General features: G+C 43.6%; 1 protein-coding gene across 12 annotated transcripts in view; it reads right to left on the reverse strand.

The window, feature by feature from the left end:
• The window catches only part of USP49 (ubiquitin specific peptidase 49), a 35,311-nt gene extending 16,728 nt beyond the window's left edge, over positions 1-18,583 (reverse strand). For 8 of the 12 annotated variants that reach the window (XR_012677413.1, XR_012677411.1, XR_012677409.1 and 5 more), the window contains exons 1-3: positions 17,832-17,896; positions 7,996-8,079; positions 132-276 (exon numbers count right to left, since the gene is read on the reverse strand). The gene's annotated coding sequence lies outside the window, so the exon portion shown is untranslated. Of the gene's footprint in view, positions 1-131; positions 277-7,995; positions 8,080-17,831; positions 17,897-18,017 lie in introns of those variants that run through there. The other 4 variants (XR_012677412.1, XM_075174445.1, XM_075174444.1 and 1 more) reach the window with 3 other exon arrangements.
• Between the last annotated feature and the right edge of the window lie 1,879 nt (positions 18,584-20,462).

Genomic DNA, 20,462 nt, shown 5'->3' on the forward strand with positions numbered 1-20,462 from the left:
AAAGAGCACAGCTAAAGCACTGCGTGCCAGCACTGTGGTTTCTTTTGTACAGTCCCTCCAACGCTCCGATCCAACGGAAAGAGATCAGGGCGCAGAAAGAGCGCCCAGACCCGCTCGCACGCCCTACTCACAGAGTCATGTTCAAACATCCTTTCCTCCGCGACGCAGCATCCAGGGCGCGGAACATCCCCATTTCAGCCAAAGGAGTCTTGGCGGTTCTTCGAGAATTTAATTACTACTTAAGTCTTCATTGTAAGGCAGCACAGCTTCAAAGCCCTAGAGAGAGAATATTCTTGTGATGCACATAAACAAACTAAGAATGCTGGCAGGGTTGCTTTTGAACACGATTAATCCCCTCAGTGCAAGAGCTACTGAGGCGAACACATTTATTACAGGGAACAGAATTATCTGGAAGTCAAAGCATGAACGCACCTAGGAACTCAAATACTTAGATGTTAAGAAACGTCACATGGAAGAGGCACTCTGGAATTTCATTTTTCTGCTTTCATTTTCTGATAATCTATAAATTTGCTGATCACATGCAGCCTCTTCATCATAAGTCTTTTGTAGTGGATGACCCAACATATGGCAGAGAAAAAATCTGAGCAAAAAAAAATGGAGCAAAAACGTGCACCTCCTGTGATCACTTCAATTTTGGCTGCTTCGATAACTTGGTGAAAGAAGGGGGGAGGAGATGGGGAAAAAGAAAAAAAAAAATCTGTCCTGAATTAAATTTCATTTCTAGATGATTTTTCAAACAATAAAAACGAAGAAATGAATAGTTGTCAAGTGTGAACGGCAACAAAATAAGAACTACAGAGGAAAGAAAAATGGGAAAAACCTGCATTTTGCCAAAGGCAGAAAAGATTGTAAAAATGTATCTGTTGTAATAATTCAAGAAAGACTAAATTAACCTGCTTACGCATCTACGACTACAGCACTTCAATACAACACAACGTAGTGATAGGAGGGACAGCAATAATGTGCACAGAGTGGTTACAGATGTCACAGAGAGTGTCAGGTCTGGCACACAGAATATTTAGTTAAAAAAATCATTTTACGAGGGGCAAAGTTTAACATAACGAAGGCCATGGCACGCTTTCCCCAAGCTTTAGCATAGGTATTGAATAGTTGCCTCGATTGGTATGCAGAAAATCTATCTGACCAGGCTAAGAAAACATTTTTAGGGTCTCCAAATTATGCAAATTTACTTTAATTACTATCTTTTTCCAGTGACACTGCTGCTAAAGATGGAATCTGTTAAAGAAAAATCAAAGCTTTTCTATTCTTTAACTCTTCTTAACTTTAGATTAAAGCACAAGTGGCCACTTCAGAATTCATCTCCACAGAGTGACTCTGCAGTGCCTAAGTAACCATTTTAGTTGTTTATTTAAAACAGTTCAAAAATCTTCTACACCTCTCCTTTGGGTTGTGTTCATTCACTCACAAATCCTAGCACCTGGAAAGACACTTTTGGAAATCCTATCCAAACAAAGGACTGATTTGGTCTCCTCTTTCCAAGTTGGAAACATCCCTTCCCACCTTCCTCCCTGACCTTTTTTCCCCTCCTCTTTCTTCTTTATTTTTCTGCTCAGGTCTTGATAGAAAATTGTGGAATAATCCTGTCTAGCCTTGGTGAGACCAAGTGGCATAGATTCCAGCTTGAAAGAGTATAGACACTATGGTAACATTGACAGCCTTCATTTACATAAAAGAATACTAATTATGTTGTATCATCAACATCTGTGATTCTGCTCACTGCCATATGCGACAGTGTTGGGAATTTAACCCCTGAGTCTCACCAGCATATCCGAGATTTGTACCGTGTAACAAAAAACGGGCCTTAGAAATACAATTTTCTGGAGACCGATTGAACAGCCGCCAAGCGCAGTTGCTCACCAGCTCTGCAAGGTCTCAGGACACAGTATTTTCAAAGAACACTGAATTTATCCTCAATTTCCAAGGAAAAAGAAACAATGCTGATATGTTGCTAGTTTCAGCTGGGTAACAGGCTACAAGGAAATCAATCACACACCAGATACAGTGCATTAAAGAATCATGTTTAACAATGAAGTAGGCTGTCAGTATATAAATTACAAGCCTTTTGTCAACTGCTTTTGCTTTTCCTGTGTGGGCCAGCAAGATTTCCTGTTTGAAAAAGAAAAGAGATTTTAACAACGTTGGTCAGTTAACAAAGCAGCTTTGTTACACCTTAATTCAGTAATTCTCAGCACAAAAGCATCTTTGGTACTGCACGTGATATTCCCCACCTGTTTCTCTCTAGGTATCTATGGACACTTCCCTTGCAAATCTAAGCCCTGATACCATACACATTCAGCTGCTCTGCAAGTTAGAAATAAACTGTGTTTATTTAACCCAAACCACTTAAATGATACGTCTTTTCAACTTCCTCAAATAAGATCTGCTTTTCATCGGTGTGGTTTTCATGTCAAAGCTGAGAAGGCAGAGCAGGCTGCGGGCACCGCCAGGCTGCCGGAGCATCTGCATTGCTCACGACAGCGCAGTAGGCTCGCGTTCCATGCACCTGGCTGCTGCGCGAGCGGAGCTTCTGCCATGCACCACACTTAAGGATTTCTTCTTCGCATTAAAGATGCCTGTTACTGACTCACATTTCTGACCCCTTCCATGAGAAAAAAAATTAAAATTGGCTCTCTCGTATCGTGCAACACGTGCTAAAGGCAGCTGGAGTGTCTGCAGGTTCAGCCTTGCCACCCCACAAGCAAACAGACTACTAAGTCAGTCATTGAAAGACATGCACACGACTAAGAACAAAATTTGTTCCTCTCTTTTACATAGGTAAACAAATAGCTTGCCACAACCTACTAGCAAGAATAAAAAAGAACACAACAACAGGAGAAATTACAAAGCTATGATTAAAGGAAAACACAAAGATGAGTCAGAACTTGTAAACAGTTGCATAAGGGGAAAAACAAACCTTGCAAAGATTACAGAGCTGGAGCTATTGAAGATATTGCAACAGCTGAATACAAATTTATGTGGTTGATGTGACAAGACAAGCCATGAGCAACAAGAGAGTTTAATGATGGAGAATTAACACCTTACATTTTAAGGTCTTGGAAATGAACAAACAAAACTCTTCTCTTTGCAATTACAGTATATCAGGTTTGTTTCTTGGGTTTACATTTTTTTTCCTAAAGGTAGATCTCATTTTAAGAAATATCCATCAACTCGTCCTTTCTCACCTACTTAGATCTTTTCTTTTCCAGGTAAGGTGTGAGGGAAGGAAAAGAGGGGAGGAGGAACAACTGAATTGCTCTGCATGGAGAAGAGGTACCAGAAGAAGTGTGGAGCTGCACTGCAATACAACTAAAGATGAATTAAAACTGAAATAAAATAATAGGAAATAGAAGGAAAATAAGGACATTAGTTTAGCCAGTTCTTCTTGGACTACCAGTAATGTTCTAGAGACAATTTGAAAAATTCTCACCTTGCAAATCACTTATAGTATTTAAACACTGGGTCAAACCCTACTTTCTTTTCTTGCATGGCTCATAATCCTGGAAAAACTTAGGGCAAGATCCTATAACAGCTTCAAGAACCAAACGCAGCAGAAACAATTTGGCTCTTGACCCTAAAAGAGTGTTAAAATAAAACACATGACTTTATTATGTTTCTTTGTACCATTGTTACACATTTGGAAACTGATTAAAGACATCTGTACAGATCTGTTGACACTAGCTACTTTATTTTTCTAAATAAATGTTCACAAAGCAAAAAGAAAAGTTTAGGGATCAGGAAAGGTGCAAGATGTTTAGCCTTGGAAACTAGATGCATCTTTCATTTGTCCTAGAGTTGATTCCAGAACAAGTAAGTGTCTTCAGTACCGACACAAACTCCTTTAGCTGCAGTCTGGAAATAATCTTTAAGGTCAGGTGGGAAGCTCAGACTAAACGATTCTTTCATTCATTCATCCCTCTCCCAGGAGTGGCAAAAGTGAAACACAGCAGCATTTCACCAGTCCATCGGGAATTGGTACCGCATTAAATAAAGCACGTTTGCCCTTTTTTTTTTTCCTTCTCATTTTGTTTTAAAACACTGTAGGGAAAAAATATCCTTAGATATTCTTGGTTTACATCAAAACTACATATCCTACACAAATATACTGCATTTGATCAAATAGGTTTCAAAATCTTGGATGCAAAAAACCAAGCACCTTCCACTCTCCCCCCCAATAAACAATTATTCACGTGCAACTCCAGAGTAGAATTTCTAGCCTGCTGCAAATACTCAAAAATGCAAATAAAGAGGTATCAGAGAGAATAAAGATCTAAAAATTGCATATAACTACTCAAACTTTATTCCTCTGATTATTTTAACCTACCCATTTGTGGGGAACCAATTATTCAACCAGATGTCTAATGAAAACATGTAATCTGAGCTGCGTGGAAGATGGTAAAAAAAAATTTCCTGCTCAAGACATTCATGTTCCTCTGCTAGCAAGAGCCGTCCATGTACGTACTCACAGCAAAATTCTGTATTTGCTTCTCAAAGCCACTAGCAATGACACTTTTTCAAGCAGAAAAACTCATAGAATTGACACTCCATTAGAGAAAAGGAATCGCTGCATGAACGAACGAATGTCACTACCACATCACCTGAGCAGGTATCCTCTGTCCTTATAAAGTCACTGCACGGTCCAGAACTACTCACTCAGCAACCAGAGCAAGGAAAACACCCAGGAAAACATGCAAGAATCTCTTTTTGCTTCTCTTTCTCCAAAGAGCCATCGGCTTGCCCGGGCAGGAATGGGTTTCTCCCTTTACTCCTCTAGTTCAAACCCTGCTGGTTTTAGACTTTCAAATTGCATCTCCAAAGAGTAACGATAGCCCTAGAGATTTTTTCAATTATTCTGAAAGCATATTTTCTTGAAAATTGTCAGCTTTATATCTTACAATTGCTAGATTCCCTCTATCCAGGGTGACATACTATCAAGTTAGTTATAGGCAAATTAACACAGCTGACAAAGAAAGAAAAAATAAAAAAAAAGGAAAACACACGAGGAAGAGTTACAGATGATTCAGGATTCAGCATTTCTTTGAAAAGACAAGCAAAGCAATGAATTAAATAGCTACTGTGAATACATGAATAAACCACAATTTAAAAGACAGACAGACAAACAGAGAGGAGACTGAGCTGTGACAGCAAAAGTGGTCACTGATCCCACCTCCCTCCCGGCCAGCCCACTCCTCGAGCATCAACCTCCTCACCCTGAAACACAGAAATCCTCCACCTGAACCCAAAGCGTACCAAATTCTGAAACATCCCACCCGTGCATGCCTGGAAGGTGGCCGGTGTCCTACAGGGGTCATGACAAGCTCAAAGGACTTCAGCTGGTTTCAGTCGTACAGGCGCTGGAGGACCCCACACACCCCACCATGCTGTTCAACTCTGAAGCTATAATCACAAGGGAGCTTGACGAAAATGTGACTTTCCTGCCAACTTCCACAGCGAGTTCTGTTTTATTAACTCCTTTAAGTTAATTATAACTATGTCAATGTTAAATTGTTTCTGGGAGCTCACACTGTGCTGTAAAAATTTGCTCTAGGCTCAAACCCGGAATCTCGGGAATCAGTTTTCAAAGAAATATTCAGTCATTGCAAAAAAAAAAACCAAACCCAACCCCAAACCCCCCAAAACGTCAAAGCACTCAAAAGCATGAGGATTGAGAAAATCCTATTTCCTGCACTGGCATCCTCGGTGGGAATAAACACGACTTCTGCAGGACTTCGTTCTCTGAATCATCTTGGGAAGCTAAAGTTGGCGGATATTGGTCTGATTTTAGAGTACAACGAAGAGCACAGACACTATGATGTATTGAGTACAATTAGCTTCAAACATTTCATACTCCACAGCAAGAACAAAGCTTCAGGGGGCTCCAATTTGTCCCTAACACCAACCTACCCACAAAAACTGGGCATCCTCCCTAGGAAGTTCACAGAGATTTAGGGAGATTACTGAGAGAAGATAAGCATTTGCTTCACGTTTTGCATCAGCTGACAGATGTAAATGTCCCAAACTTTCCAAATCAGAGACGTTAAGATCCCACCACCACAATGCACCGGACATAAAACCTGTCAAACAGCAGGCAGCTATAATTAGCATTTACAGGTACTATCTGTTAACAATTCAACCACCAAGTCAATCAGACAAATTGCTAAAGCTGAATTCAATGCTCAGGGAATGGAGCCCCAGGGAAGAAGCAAGGATGAAAAAACTTCTTTTTCCTAAAACTCTGGAATTTTGAGTACTTTAGAAAACAGTTTTAATGTCTCAGAGACTGTTTTAAATATGACTGGCGTACTTAAATCTAAGGCCTCACGTAAACTGAAATGTGCTGTTAACCCGTCTATACTGATCAAGACTGAAAAGAAAGTAAAATGTTCCCGGGTTAGTCAATGCCTGGAACAGATAAAATAGCTTATCCTGCCTTTTTGTGCTGCTACACTTACTGTGCTTGGTGAACTGGTTTAGCTATACTACCCAAAACAACCTTTCTGCAGATATACACTCTCTTTACCAGAGAGGATTGCTGGCAAACTCTAAGAAATCTAAGTTAGAAAAAACACCGAAATCCTTTTGTTTGGTTAGAATAAATTTATGACTAAAACAAAAGACTGCAGACTGCCTGCGTCCTCAAAGAGCAATAATTCATACTTTATACAGGCCAACAAATAGTTGCAAATGTGCATGTGTCTTCTATCCACATTCCTTCCCGATGAAGATCCTCTTAAACTAGAGACAGTTCAGCATTCACTAGGAACAGATCCGGCAGTTTATGGTTTGAAAATAATCACGGAAAGGCAAAGAGAAGATGAATTTCTTCAGTTCACAAGGCATTTTAATACAGCCCTCCTTAGAAACTACTATTCTATTATTTACATTGCCATTCAAATTCCCCAGCCGTACAAGTTTAAACTTGAAAGTTCTTAAAATTTAAACTATTTTAAAGATGAAGTATGAATATTCTTATTAAACCAAACTCACACTGTTTCTTCTGTAGGGCAAGAGATGACTAAAAATAAGTGACTAAAACCTCAGGTAATGCCCCCAGCTACCTGTATTTTCAATTTTCACCTTTTGAACTTAGCTTTAAGAATAGCTTTTCAATGTGTAATACAAGCAATCCTATTTATTCTTTTGGGTCACCGTAAAACAAACAAACAAATGTGGGAAGTTACTATATAATGGCCCTGGATGTTAAAAAGCATTATTAAAATGCTATATACTTCTTCGCTCATGGCTTTCTGGAAGTTAGTGTTTCTTCATTTATTGCAACACATAAAATCCCCCCCTCCCCTTTCTTTTCATAGGCTTCTGAGGTTTTATTTTTGGTTTGGCTTTTTGAAGTGTTAATAAGCTGGGAAACACGATATGGATACCCTGCATGAAAGAGGCACTCACTTTACATTAAAACAATTCACAGTACTTCCTCTAGTCCTAGTGAACCAGTTGAAAAGGGAAAGAGGCAATGCAGTAATTCCACTGGTACTTACATTTGTAGAAGCCTGAAGCAATTATAGCAAATACATACAATTTGAATTATCAGAATCAAACATGAAAAAATGTTTTGCATTAGAACAGTCTGAAAGTAGATGCTAACTGCCCGATATAAAGTAATAATTTCACTTTATGAGTCAAGCAACCAGCTTTATAGAATCCATGAATTCCCAATGAATTCTATTTCCATAATTGTGACAACATCAGAGAGTGACATGCCATAGCGTTTCAAAGTTTTCTACATGTTTGCCCCCGAACATCGCTCCTGAAAAACCTCTCTGCCAGCGCAGACAGTAACTGAGCTTTAGTGGATGCAAAATGAGTGGCACTGACTCCAAGTCAAGAGAGCTACATCAATTTTCGCTATTTGGAAACTCAGCTTTTTACGCCCCACCATCCCCAAACTGTTGGGATTCATACCAAAACTGATGTCTTTTTGCTTCCTTTCACACTTACCACTGCCCAATTCAGCAAGTATTCAAGTTTAGTGAGACTGCTCAAATGGATAGAGTACGTGCTTACGTATTCACGGGTCAGGACCTGTGCACAAGTGAACAAGGCAGTTTAAGAATAATTGCAAGTTAAACAAAACAAGCCATGTTATATTTCAACGTGGCCTAACAAAGCAGGAATAGAGGAATGAAACAGCTATTCTCTTACGTCCCCACTTTCCCTACCTTATTATTCCTCTTAATCATGGCCTACTACAATGCAGCCAAAAAGCTTCATTTTTCAGAACACAGAAAGCATTATTTCTTTTGACTATGCTCTTTAAACATCGTTTTTCACATTCAGTGTATATCACATTTATCACCAATTGTCACGTAAACAATACATTGAGTTGAGGTTCACAGCAATAGTTCAGACATTATATATTAAAAATATTAAAAACCACACACTCAACCTTTGATAGGGAAAATTCTACTCAATTTCCACCCGCCTTCACAATAACATCAACAAAATTAAACATAACTTTCCACTGGCAAAGAGCTTCATCAGCAAGGTCAGAACCGGTTACATTTTGACCTATAGGACCTTGCTCCGTTCCCTCATCATTTGCAAAAACTGATTACTTTTGTATCAAAAGGCATGCAATTTTAATTAAACAGACCAAACCCAAAGCCCTTCATTGCACAGGTACGAGGTGAAGTTTCCTAGCTCCAGCACGTCAGAGAATCCTCTCAGTGCTGCTCACGCACACAAAACTGACGGCTGCAGCAGAGATCAATTGAACAGCCCTGGTATTCAGCAGCAGACTAACAGCCTCTTCGAGAATCTCTTTGTGATAGACACAAAGACGGATTATACCAGAGAGTGAATACTTGGTAAGTTATGGGTAGTCCTCTGCTGTTCTTCCTCCCCCATTTTAATTCATATTCATCTTGGCAAAATCTTAGACAGACTATTAACTAATCTAAAACAACATCACAGCTGATACAACACATAAAGCAATCAGTCAAATGAACATGTCAGTGCCATCTACTGAAGCAATAAAGAACAAGACAACCCCAGCAGGCTGTGGCTTATTATCTTCACAGCCATAATGAATAGGCAGATAGTATTAAATATAAGTACAGTATTCCACATTTTGCTATGCTTTAAGCAGGAAAGGTGCCTTCAATATGTTTGAGGTACAGAGATTACAAGAAGATGAAAATAACGAAGGGTTTCGACACACCTCTCCATCATTTTCTTTTCCTTCACTTGCCAATCAACTATTAGGTCTTTTAAAACCCCAAGCGAGTGAAACAGAACAGCATAGAAAATTTTCTGTGGGCTTTAATAAATGCTGTTAACTGGTGAATGGAGTAAATCATAGCGATCAATTTATCCAAATGCAGCAAGGACTTCTGGTTTTTTATTTGCCTAACCAACAAAAACCAGATAACAGCCCAAGATGCTCAACAGTGTTTATTCCTATAGCATCCATAAGCATGCCCACATCCCTGTATGGGAGGGTGCTGCCGTGTCCTCAGCTCTAGAAGCAGCAAACGATCTGACCCAGCCTTCCCTTGGACCGCTGGGCTCGATCAAGGTTTTTTCCATTTTTTTGTCAACAAAGAATTAGACAGAGAGATTTACATGTCCTCTTGCTCTGCTCAACTGATGTGCCTGTTTTGCGCTTGGGAAAAAAAAAATCTACACAGCACACCCTCCTCTTTCCTAGGTGTGCAAAAGGAGACCTAAAGTGGCATTAATAAAACTAAGTGTATTTTCAGTCTCAACCTTCCCTACGTCCAACCTGCCAGCTGACACACAAGGTTTGAGCCTCTATTTTCTGGTACATAAGGAACAATTTCACTTGCTCAAATGCACTCCCCCCCCCCCCCCCCCGATGGAATTATTCCTAATTTGCATATTATGAATCCTGTTCTGGCTGAAATCCTTTTCTGTAAATTACAGGCAATATCCGAGAAGTGCCTTTGTCCTCACCACAATACGTTGGCGTAACAGAACGAGGTAGGAAATGGGAACCCAATTTGCAAAATATCAGGGTGTTAATCTTTTTTAAGAACTGAAGATCAACTGAGGCCCGATTCTACAGCATCTGTTATTTTAATAAATTATCCTACTAAGAGGTTAGAGTTCATCACATCAATTTGTCTTGAGATGAAACGACAACAGGACAAGGAAAGGCAAAGAGAGGAGAATTTGGTTTGATGTCACGATCCTGTGCCCCAAAAAGCTATTCCTAAAACCTTCCAATTTTATAATAAACAGAATATTATCTTCCTTATTCACTGACTCACTCATTTCCACAGTCTCCAAAACAGCAGGTCGGGCAGCCACGCTACCGAAACATCCTGAAAAGTTCAGAAAAAGAGCAGCGCAAATTTCAAAGCAGAATTTTTCAGTCTACCTTTGAAAAAACACTATTTTCACTCTCTATCATGAATTTTCTCAAAATAAACTAACTCTTGTGAGAAGGATCTTCATCCTTGCTCTCATTCAGGTGAATTAACTATTCTTAGTTAAATAGATTTGCTTCTAGTCTTAGTCTGACGACAGATTAACTCATGACTGGTAGGATTATAGACTTACCTCTGGAACTAAATCACTTTTGAATCTGAGTTATAGCTATTAGTTCTTTAAAGCTTAGCTGAACAGCTTTTAGTACCTCCTTTGTATTTTTGAAAGAATGATTAAACATCATTAAATCCAAGCTAAGGGCTCTTTCTCACAACTCCAGTGAATAAACACTTAGCTGATTTAACTTAAAAAAAAAAAAAACAGCAGAGTTTTACATGGATTTTTTCAGAATAATTAATACTATTCTAAGTCTAGAATACTCGTCCTTAAAATTAAAACATGTTTTTCATGTTTGTGTGGTTTTTAAGCCCATAAAAAAACCTTTGTTCTCCTTGGAGAGAAACAGCTATCCAGATCAACCTGCTCCTTTGTACCCAGCGTGGTGCTTCTGTTCCCGTTACATTTCTCCAGCTGCAGAAAACACGACCAGTTCTGCGGAGACGGGCAGTGAAGCTCTCCTGTACAGCAACCAGCTAATGACTCTTCTCCACTAAGGACATCAAGCATACATTTAAGCGTGGCTTGTTTTTACGAGAAATATGAAATATTCCAAATATGACACCAAGTATTTCCACGCCATCAGCAAACGGTTTCACTATATGCCAACAAAGTAACGTAGACGAAGCCACTGAGCAGGTATCTAAAGAGTCGCCCCTTCCATGTCCTCCTCCTCCTGACACTCCCTTCGGCAGCATTAGTAAGGAAAGCGAGGAGCAGTCTTTCCCCATACTTTTGTACCTTGGCAGAGGATGGAGATATTTAGCCATCACTCTCTCCATTTAATTAGAAGTCAGCCAGCTTGGTCCAACAAGCTGCCTTAATTCATTGCTTTTGCCTTCTACGTTTCCATGAGAGGAGGCACGGATGGGACAGTGAGGAGAGAAAAAGTTTCCCCTAAGAAGCAAAAACAAAACCACCCTGTAACTACTAACAAAGATCACTGGATGAAAGAGCTGGAGGCATCACTCCTCCGAGAGCACGATGCCGAAATTATACGGTTTAGTCGCACCTGACAGCTACAGGCAGCAGATCTCCTTGGGCTCCCAGCCCAAGCAGCCAGCCACTGATCTACATCCCCATCTGACGATAGGGTTTTCTTTTTAAGTAACACACAGTCCAAGTTTCGGTTAATTCATCATTACGTATCCCTCAGCTCATACTAAGCCAGCCCCAATCTCTGAATCAGAACATACCACTTTTCCCTGTTCGTTAATGACTGGAAAACCCCTAAGCATCCAAAAGCAGATCGTGTTGTCCAGTTCTAGCAACACATCTAGATATACATGCACACACACAAATATATAGAGATACAGTCTGTTTAAATCAATCCTTAGATCTCTCCCTCCACCCAGAAAACCTACCAGCTATTGTCAAGTATAAAAACCCCACAGTGAACATAAATGCAAACCCCAATTAGTCAAAAAAAGACATTAGCTCCTCATTTGACTGAGTTACACAAATCTGCAGAGACAGGAGGGGGGGCATTCATGCCAAACTGTATTTGCTAAAGTTTAGTGTATGAAAAAATTATTTGTTCTGATAGACTACAGTTCAATATTTATGCAGATAATGTTCAAGCTAGAAGTCAGCCACAAATCTCTATCATTTTCTTAATACACAAGGCACTTGTTATTCAGCTGGAACGCATTTAATATACAACATAATGTGAAATTCTAAACTATCTAAAATTAGTGGGTAAAGTTAGCTTCAGCACCTCAGCACCAGGCAAGAGACGAACTGGGTCCCATCACGCCAAAAGAAAGGAAGGATTTAATCTAAAATACAGTTTTGCTGCTTGAGTAAAAGGAAAGCACATTTGTCACAAACTTATTGGAACAGCGTCAGGCTTAGAGACACTGATCCCTTCCAGGAAAGTGGGGAACAAAGCCGTAGCAGCACAGAAACACAAGCCAGCGCTGACTGCCCTTCGTAGGATACTCTTTTAGTATTTCTAGCTAAAAGCTACTTATCACTTCATCTGCATACCCACCTAGCCAGGCTGCAAAGACCCTCCTTCCCCACCGTTTTTATTTAAAGTTCAAAACCTTGAATTGTCTTCAGAGGCTTTTCATAGCATGAGAGAGAGGGACAGAATGTAATTATAGGACAGTATTTCTTAATCAAATCTAAGCCGCCCACTGAAAGCGAATGGGAAAATATGGTTGCAAGGCAATGCTTCTCAATCAAGTGGACGGATTTGCCTTTCAGGGTGAATAAGGGAATGGAGCTGTGGTCACCATTTCTTAATCAGCTCAGCTGATGTCCTATAGAAGATCTCAATGGAGGAACACAGCTGTGGCCCATAACTCTTGACTTGATCTTCCATGGTTTGACTGAAAAGCCTGAAAAGAACATAAATGCACTAAAGCTTTTCTCCATTAAATTGGTTCTTTCAAAACCGCCACTGGCTTCACCCAGAGGGGGGAAGAAAAAGTTTCTTTTTCAGTATGCTTGGTTAGAGGTTGAGTGTAAGAGTTTTCGTGATATATACTACACACCGAAGTATGCTATAATAGACCAAACTATTATTTTCTTTTAAAGACCAAGATGGAGCATGTTATTTATTAATTCCAACCTTCTGTAGGGATTCCTGTGTCTGAGTATGTGGTTTTCGCTTTGGCTAAAGCACCCTTTTGCATTTCAGTTGGCAAAGTTACAAAACATTGAAAAAGCACCTCCTTAGTCAGGATTTTTTTTAAAAGAGTACATTTGTCACGACTGACACGTTACACAAGATACATTTCAAATGCACTCATACTAACTTTGAGCTGTCAGATCCGCGTATTCCAGTTTTCTGTCTTCATTTGAAAATGCGGCTGAATTACACAGCCAAGGCAGCGAGACAAGAAAGCAAGTGTGCGCACCGTGGGGAGGAACAAGGAAAAAAGCTTCTGTTTTTCAGATAGCTGCCTCTATTTTAATTCTACTTTCTCAGTAAAGTTCTTAAGAGGACAGACTTCTCAATGTATTACATTATAATTACCTAATTAAAGGAACTTCTCTAGTGAGCCTCCTTTAAAAAAATCTCAATGTATGCCCCAACAAGTTTGCCATTTTCCGAGAAATTTCATACTGATCTTTGTAATGTATTGGAAGTGTAATAGTTAATGAGCACTCGTTACCATCTCATAAGCAAAAAGCTAATTAACAACACTTAGCACAAAGCAGACAAGTTTATTTTTTTCTACCTTTCTTATGTCCACTACAGATACTCACTTCCCAACGCTGTAGCAAAAAAGGGTTTTTTTCCCCTTCGAAACCAGCAGAATGCAGTGTAACAGAGTGCGCATTTTAATTTGCATTTTCCTCAATACGCTATGATATGAATTACTGCAAATATACAAATAACTAGCTTTAGATCACTTAGAAATCATTTCCCTACGACACTGGCAAAGGACAAAATCTCCACCTTCATTTTTACCTTCTCTCCCCTCACTCCCACTTTAATCTTTTTTGTTTCAGTGGCGTGTTATAGCTGCTCCATAGCTCTGCTGCCAGTTATGTGATGAAGCCTGCATGCTGGGGCTGTAATTCAATGGCTCACAAGCCACATACGACTTAACAGCCTTGCATGAGCCATTTTTGATCTAAAGTCTAATAAAAACAAAAGTGAAGAGCGTTAGCGTCGGTATACACGGATATATGAACAAACAACCGAGACATTCTGATCTATAAATTGGATTTTAAAATGGTAGTGGTTTCTGTTAAGCAATTTGTTGAATTTGCTTAGTACACTCCAAAGCAATGATTCGTTAAGGGTTTCATGCTAACGAGGATGGTCTTCCATTCACTGACACTGAAGGGGCGGGGGGGCTTTTTTCTGTACAACCTACCCAGATCAACTCAACAGCCTGTTCATTGTGGTTAAGTGTTTAGGAAAGGTGAAGTGTTTATACACCGAGCAATTAACAATAGGCTGCTGAGACAAGAACATCTCCGCAGGTTTCATTCCCCAAAGGAAAAAAAAAAAAACCAACACAAAACCAACCCTTGATGAAATATTCAGGATGAAAACCACAAAGGTTGTTAAACAAAGTGAGAAACTTCCAGTCTCTCTCATCCGCTGGAGAGGATTCCTGCGCAGAAAATAAAGGGTCGGGGGTATCTTTCAGAGCACGTCCCACCATGCAGCGCAGAGCGAGCTGTCTCTAGAACTACCCCATCTTCCTCTTCCCCTGTTCGAACTGAATGGCTGCACCCAGTTACAGGCAAAGTTTTCAAACAACTTATCTTAGTATCTCTCTATTAATTTCTAACGAACGATTTTAAAACAGAAACCTTAGTTTTGTTTTGCCTGAGAGCTGAGGTCAACTTCAGAAACCCTTTCACACTTCCCCAAAGGAAAAAACGCATGTGAAAGAATTCACAAGTACCTTATAAGACAGAAGCTGAATTTCATAGTAATTCCATTTGTTAGCTATTCTAAATCTATCCACTAACATCTTCTAAGGGCTGAGAAAACACTAAATTTCATTTTATGAGTCCCAGCAGAAGTCCTAAGGAATAGGACTAAAAATAGCTAACGAAAGAAAAAAAAAATGGCCAATAAAAATAGGATCTTAAAAGACATATTCAGTAATTCATACCACCTTTGCCACTAGAGAAAGTGCTTCTTGTCACTCGTTCTTAGGTGCTGAGACAAAACAGTTAACTGCGTAAGTAAGTGCGTTTTAGCACTGAAGAAAACAACCTGCAACGTCTGATGTGGACAGAGAGCTGCAACCAAGCAAACACCAGGCGAAGGATTATGATTAGTTGCAAGAAATCCACTGCAGCAAGAACCTGCACTCGAGGCTTTCACACCCAAAGCAGAGAGGCGATACACGAAGCTAAACGTGCCCTTTTTTTTTTTCGTCAGCAGTACTCCCATGATTAACAGTACAACACAGGAAAGATAGATCCTTTGCTGTTCCCTCGAGTTTACCAATCCAAACAAATACTAATCAGACCAAGCGCTGTTTCATTTTGCAAGCCGCAGCACATGAGGCTTATTCACAATTTCTCCATTCTTACAGGCCTCCAGCGTATCTTGTCAACCACAGGTCTTTGTACCACATGCAATCTGAATCTCTGCAGGAACTGCGGCGACAGATTCTTTACTAACGATCTTTGGACGCACGACAGCTAAATAAATCCCCAATTTTGACTTACTAGCTGTAACACTCTATAAACCGTTGCATATGTGACTATTGTTAAGCCCTGCTCCTGAATAAGCAAAATTCTTTGTAACAAACAGAACTTGCACAAGACCAAGAACTATTCCAGACCTGAAAAGCTGCCAACTTCAAAACGCCCTTTTCACTTGAAGTCAGCTCATATTAATAGGAAGAATGATTAGGGGAAAAATAGACAAGCGTTTACCGTTTGCAGCCTCATGTTTGAAAGCACGCCTAGCTCAGAGACATCAAATGCTGCTCATGTTGGCACATAATTTTCAAGTATTTACACCTAGAAAATGTTCAAAGCAATTAAAAACAACACCAAATGCTTTTGTTGCCCTCTCTTTTTTTTTTTAAGCATCATACCAACATATCTGACAATTGTTAAACAACAGCAACCCCCAAGTGTAGCTGCCAAAGGCAGAGACGCAGAAACCCAGCGCAAACCCCAGCACCACATTTACTGCCGGCTGAGGACAGGGTGCAACTCCAGACACTTCTGTTAGACTGACGCTCGTTTAATCCCAGGGCAAGTTTAATCCACAGCGTTCACACACAGAGAGTTTTTAATATTCGCAATTCCACAGACTTACCCGCTCTCACCCTCCCTGCCTCTGCCGCTCCTTCTGTCCTCATCCTCACGTCCCAGCCGCGCGTTTCCTTTTCTCCAGCAACAGCTCGGATCTCTTCTCCACCAACAGCCCCCTTCCTCCCCCTCATTTTTGCTTCCAGTCCCACCTCTCTATCATCCCTTTTAATCTGGTCCCTATTTTTTGCCTTGCCTTTGCAGGAGAATGATTGATACTACTTCAGGAGAAGCTGCCGCCGAAGTCAATTAGAGTTTTGCCTAGGCTGAGGAATCAGCAGCGCCTACCACATCTTTCACCGCACACTCTTCAGGTTCCAGCGAGCATCTTCTCTGAAGCAGCAGTATATAAAAGGACCAAATTTTGCAACATTTCACACGAGACGAGCTCAGCGGCTTCAAGAGCTCGCAGCATCTTTCCCTGATTTAAAAGTGTAGCTCTGAGAAGTAGAAACGCTTTTTCCCCCCTTATACGTTTCAAAATAACTGGGAGCTTTCATCATATCTGTCAATATTCCCCCGCTGACTGTACCTGGAGGTCAGGAGCCGTTTTGACACACAGAACATGCTTCTTTTTCCTACGTACAATTGCACGTAACACGATTAGCAGGCGCATTCCCTAAAATTAGCAGCTTTTCTAAAATTGCCTCCTGTTTGTAGGGACTCATATGCGTAAGCAGTTATTTTCTTTGGCTATTTGAGCATTCGCAGGAAGGGATATAAATTGCTGCGACCCCCTCCGCTTCGAATGATCTTTAAAACGTGATTTTAAAGCATGCTTTGCTCCCTGAGGCGGACGCTGGCCATCGGGAGACCTAAACCCAAGATGCCCCCAGCCCCCCCCGCCCCCGCCGTTATTAACTTCTGCTGTTTACCTTTGCGGCGGGCGGGGAACACACAAAACCCGCAGCTTTTTTTTTTTTTCTTTTTTTTTCCCCCCCTTAAAAAATATGAATCTGCACGGATTTTCCCCATTTCTGTGCCCTCTCCCCCCTCCACCCCCCCCGGCCAAGCACAGCACTGGGGAGTTTTGGGTTTTTTTTTTAAGGCGCGCTCCCCGTCCCCGCCGGCAGCAAGGCCACGACCCGCGGCACCCACCCACCCACCCGCGGCGGGTCGCGGCCCCCGCGTTGTTCCCCCCCCCGGCCGGCGGGGGGCGGTAGAGCCCCCTGTGAGGAGCCGGTCCCGGGGGTGCCGGGGGGGGGGGGGAGCGCTCCCGCGGCCCCCGCGCCTCAACAAAGGGAAAGTTGCGGAGCCGCCGAGGCGGGCGCGGGGCTCCCGCCCGCAGACAAAGGCGGCGGCGGCCGGGGCGGGAAGGGGGGTCGGGGTCCGCCTCAAGCCCCCCCGCGCCCCTCAACCGCGAGGGGGGGAGCCTTTTTGGGCGGGGGGGCACCGAGCACCCCTCAGCACCGTCCTCACAGCGGGGTGCCCCCCCCAACCCCCCACCCCTCTCATCCCCCCCGCCCTCAAGGGGGGGTCGCGGCCTCCCCCCCCCCCCCCCCGGCCCCTTTATTTACCGCCATCATCAGCACGCGCGAGCTGTCACCCAGCGCGAGACACCCCAACCGCCGCCGGCCACGCCCTCTCCCCGCCCATTGGCCGCCCGCCGCGCCCCGCCCCGCCCCGCCGTTGGCTGGAGAGCACGCCACACAGCGCTCTCGCCTTCCCCCTCACCCCGCTCCCCATTCAGCGCCGCTGCTTACGCCAATTCCGTAGAGCGGAGCCTGGCGCTAACGGTGCGGCTATCGCACGGACGGACGTCGTTTGCGCAGTCTACGCCGCGGCAGAGAGAGTTCTGGCGGAGCTTACGAGCTCTGCGTAGCCGCTAGGGAGAGCTCTTCAATGGCTTACGCTCGAGTAGCGGGAGGGCAGCGCCGAGGGGCGGGGACTGCCCGGGCCCGGCCCCGGACGGTGACGTACCGGGCTTTGTGAATCCCAGACTGAAGTTTGGTTGAGTCACAGGAGGGTAAATAAGGATGTTTCGGAGACAAAGAGACTCTTAAAGGGGCAGCGCGGGAGGTGGCGCGTTCCCGCCGGGCCCCTGAGGTGGCTGTGTGGGGTGGGAGATACCCCACAGGGCCCCTGAGGTGACGGGGCGGGGGGGGCACCCCACAGAGCCTCTAAAGTGATGGGGCGGCATCCCACATAGCTCCTGAGGTGACAGGGTGCCTGAGTTGATGGGGGGGGGCACCCCACAGGGCCCCTAAAGTGACGGGGCACCTGAGGTGATGGGGGGGGCACCCCACAGGGTCCCTAAAGTGATGGGGCGGCATCCCACAGAGCCCCTGAGGTGACAGGGTGCCTGAGTTGATGGGGGGGGGGCACCCCACAGGGTCCCTAAAGTGACGGGGCACCTGAGGTGATGGGGGGGGGCACCCCACAGGGTCCCTAAAGTGATGGGGCGGCATCCCACAGAGCCCCTGAGGTGACAGGGTGCCTGAGTTGATGGGGGGGGGCACCCCACAGGGTCCCTAAAGTGACGGGGCACCTGAGGTGATGGGGGGGCCATCCCACAGGGTCCCTAAAGTGAATGCCCTTGGGGGGAATCCCACAGGGCCCTTGAGATGATGGGGGACCCCTGAGGTGACGGAGGTGGGCACCACACGGGGCCAGACAGCACTGACGGCACACAGACAAGGGCCCGCGAGCCATACTGGCCTTTGCCAGAGGTCACTCGAAGGCCCCTAGGTCACACGCTCCTCGTCACAGTGCAGGAGCCATGAGGGGATGAGGGGATGGAAACGTGTTTTGTCAGAGACAAAGGGATGTCAGCACTGAGGCCGGGGGAGAAGCCTGTCCCCAGCAAGGGACAACCACACTCGGGAGTCACCCGCACCCACTGGAACAACTCACTTTTTTGCAGCCTGCAGGAGGTACCATCGGGAACCTGCCAGAGAGCGGCGAGTCCTGCTCTCTGGGCAGCACTGAGCCGGGGCAAAGCCGCAAGCAAGCAGTCGTGGACCGTGCAGCACTGATGACATGAAGCACAGGTCAGTGGCGTCACAGACACGATTCCTTTGCGCAGGGACAAGTGTTCCCCCCCCCATCTTGTCCCAGGAAGTTTTGAGGCAAAGCACTGCAATTTACTGCGACAGGTGGGAGCCTGCTTTCTTCTGCCACGGCACAAGGACACTCCACAGCCTTGTGGTCTCCTTCTGAACGCCCTCACCAGCCAGCCTTCCCACAAATTCCACTTCCTGCGAGCTTTGTCGTCCTTTCTCTACACCTTCCCTTTCTGACCAGTGCCTGGTCTGTTTTGAACCCACACCTGCACAGAAATCCACAGTCACACACCTCTCAACTCTTCAACAGCTCCCCACTGGAATGAGCCCTCAGTCTGTAATGTCTGCTAAGAATTAAAATTGAAGATTAACAAGGCCCTTATGTCCTCACTCTCTTTGTAAAGCTTAGGAGGGTGCCACTGCTACGTAAATACTTCCTCATAAAAAATGCCACAGCACAAAACAGAACAAAAGCCCATGGTATCCCCAGGGTGGCAGTGAGACTTGGACTCTCTCTGCCACTGAAGTGTTGGTGACCCTGGGAACATCACCCAACCTCTACTTAGAGCTAGGAGGGGGAAAGCTATAACGATGCAAGGGTGAGACCCACGTCCCCAAGATCCCCAGTCCCCTCTAGGTCAGGCTTCAACTCACAGAAAGCAACAACACTACCAGTGATTTCTGAGAGGTGCAGAAGCAGAAAAAAGGATCCAAGGATCCACGCTGGTACAGGACTACAGCTCAGTGGCCTCTCCCTCTAGATCTTGCATTCTCTGAGAAAACGCTGGGGAGCAACAAGAAAACAACCTTCCAGACCATGCCTTGACTGGCAAAATTAGGGTGGTTTTCAATTACACTGGCTCAATCCATTAATGTAACACAACTGAAAGCCCCCTGAAGACTTGTTAAGATGCAGACTAGCATGTTCGAAGCCACATTAACCTGCCATATTGATGCTGGGGCGGGCCAGAATGAGGATTACTGCAGCTAATAAGACTGAAAACCAGTCATTTTATCCATCAAGAAAGTAAAAAGTCTCAGAGTAAAAGCAGCCCCTCATGTGAGGCAGCTGATCCCCTCGTTCACAGAATGCAGTTACAGCAACAGACGTTTTTGCTAAGACATAAAGGGCTAAATCCTACCCAC

Source organism: Calonectris borealis, chromosome 26 (assembly GCF_964195595.1).
Source record: "Calonectris borealis chromosome 26, bCalBor7.hap1.2, whole genome shotgun sequence".
NCBI lineage: Eukaryota > Metazoa > Chordata > Aves > Procellariiformes > Procellariidae > Calonectris > Calonectris borealis.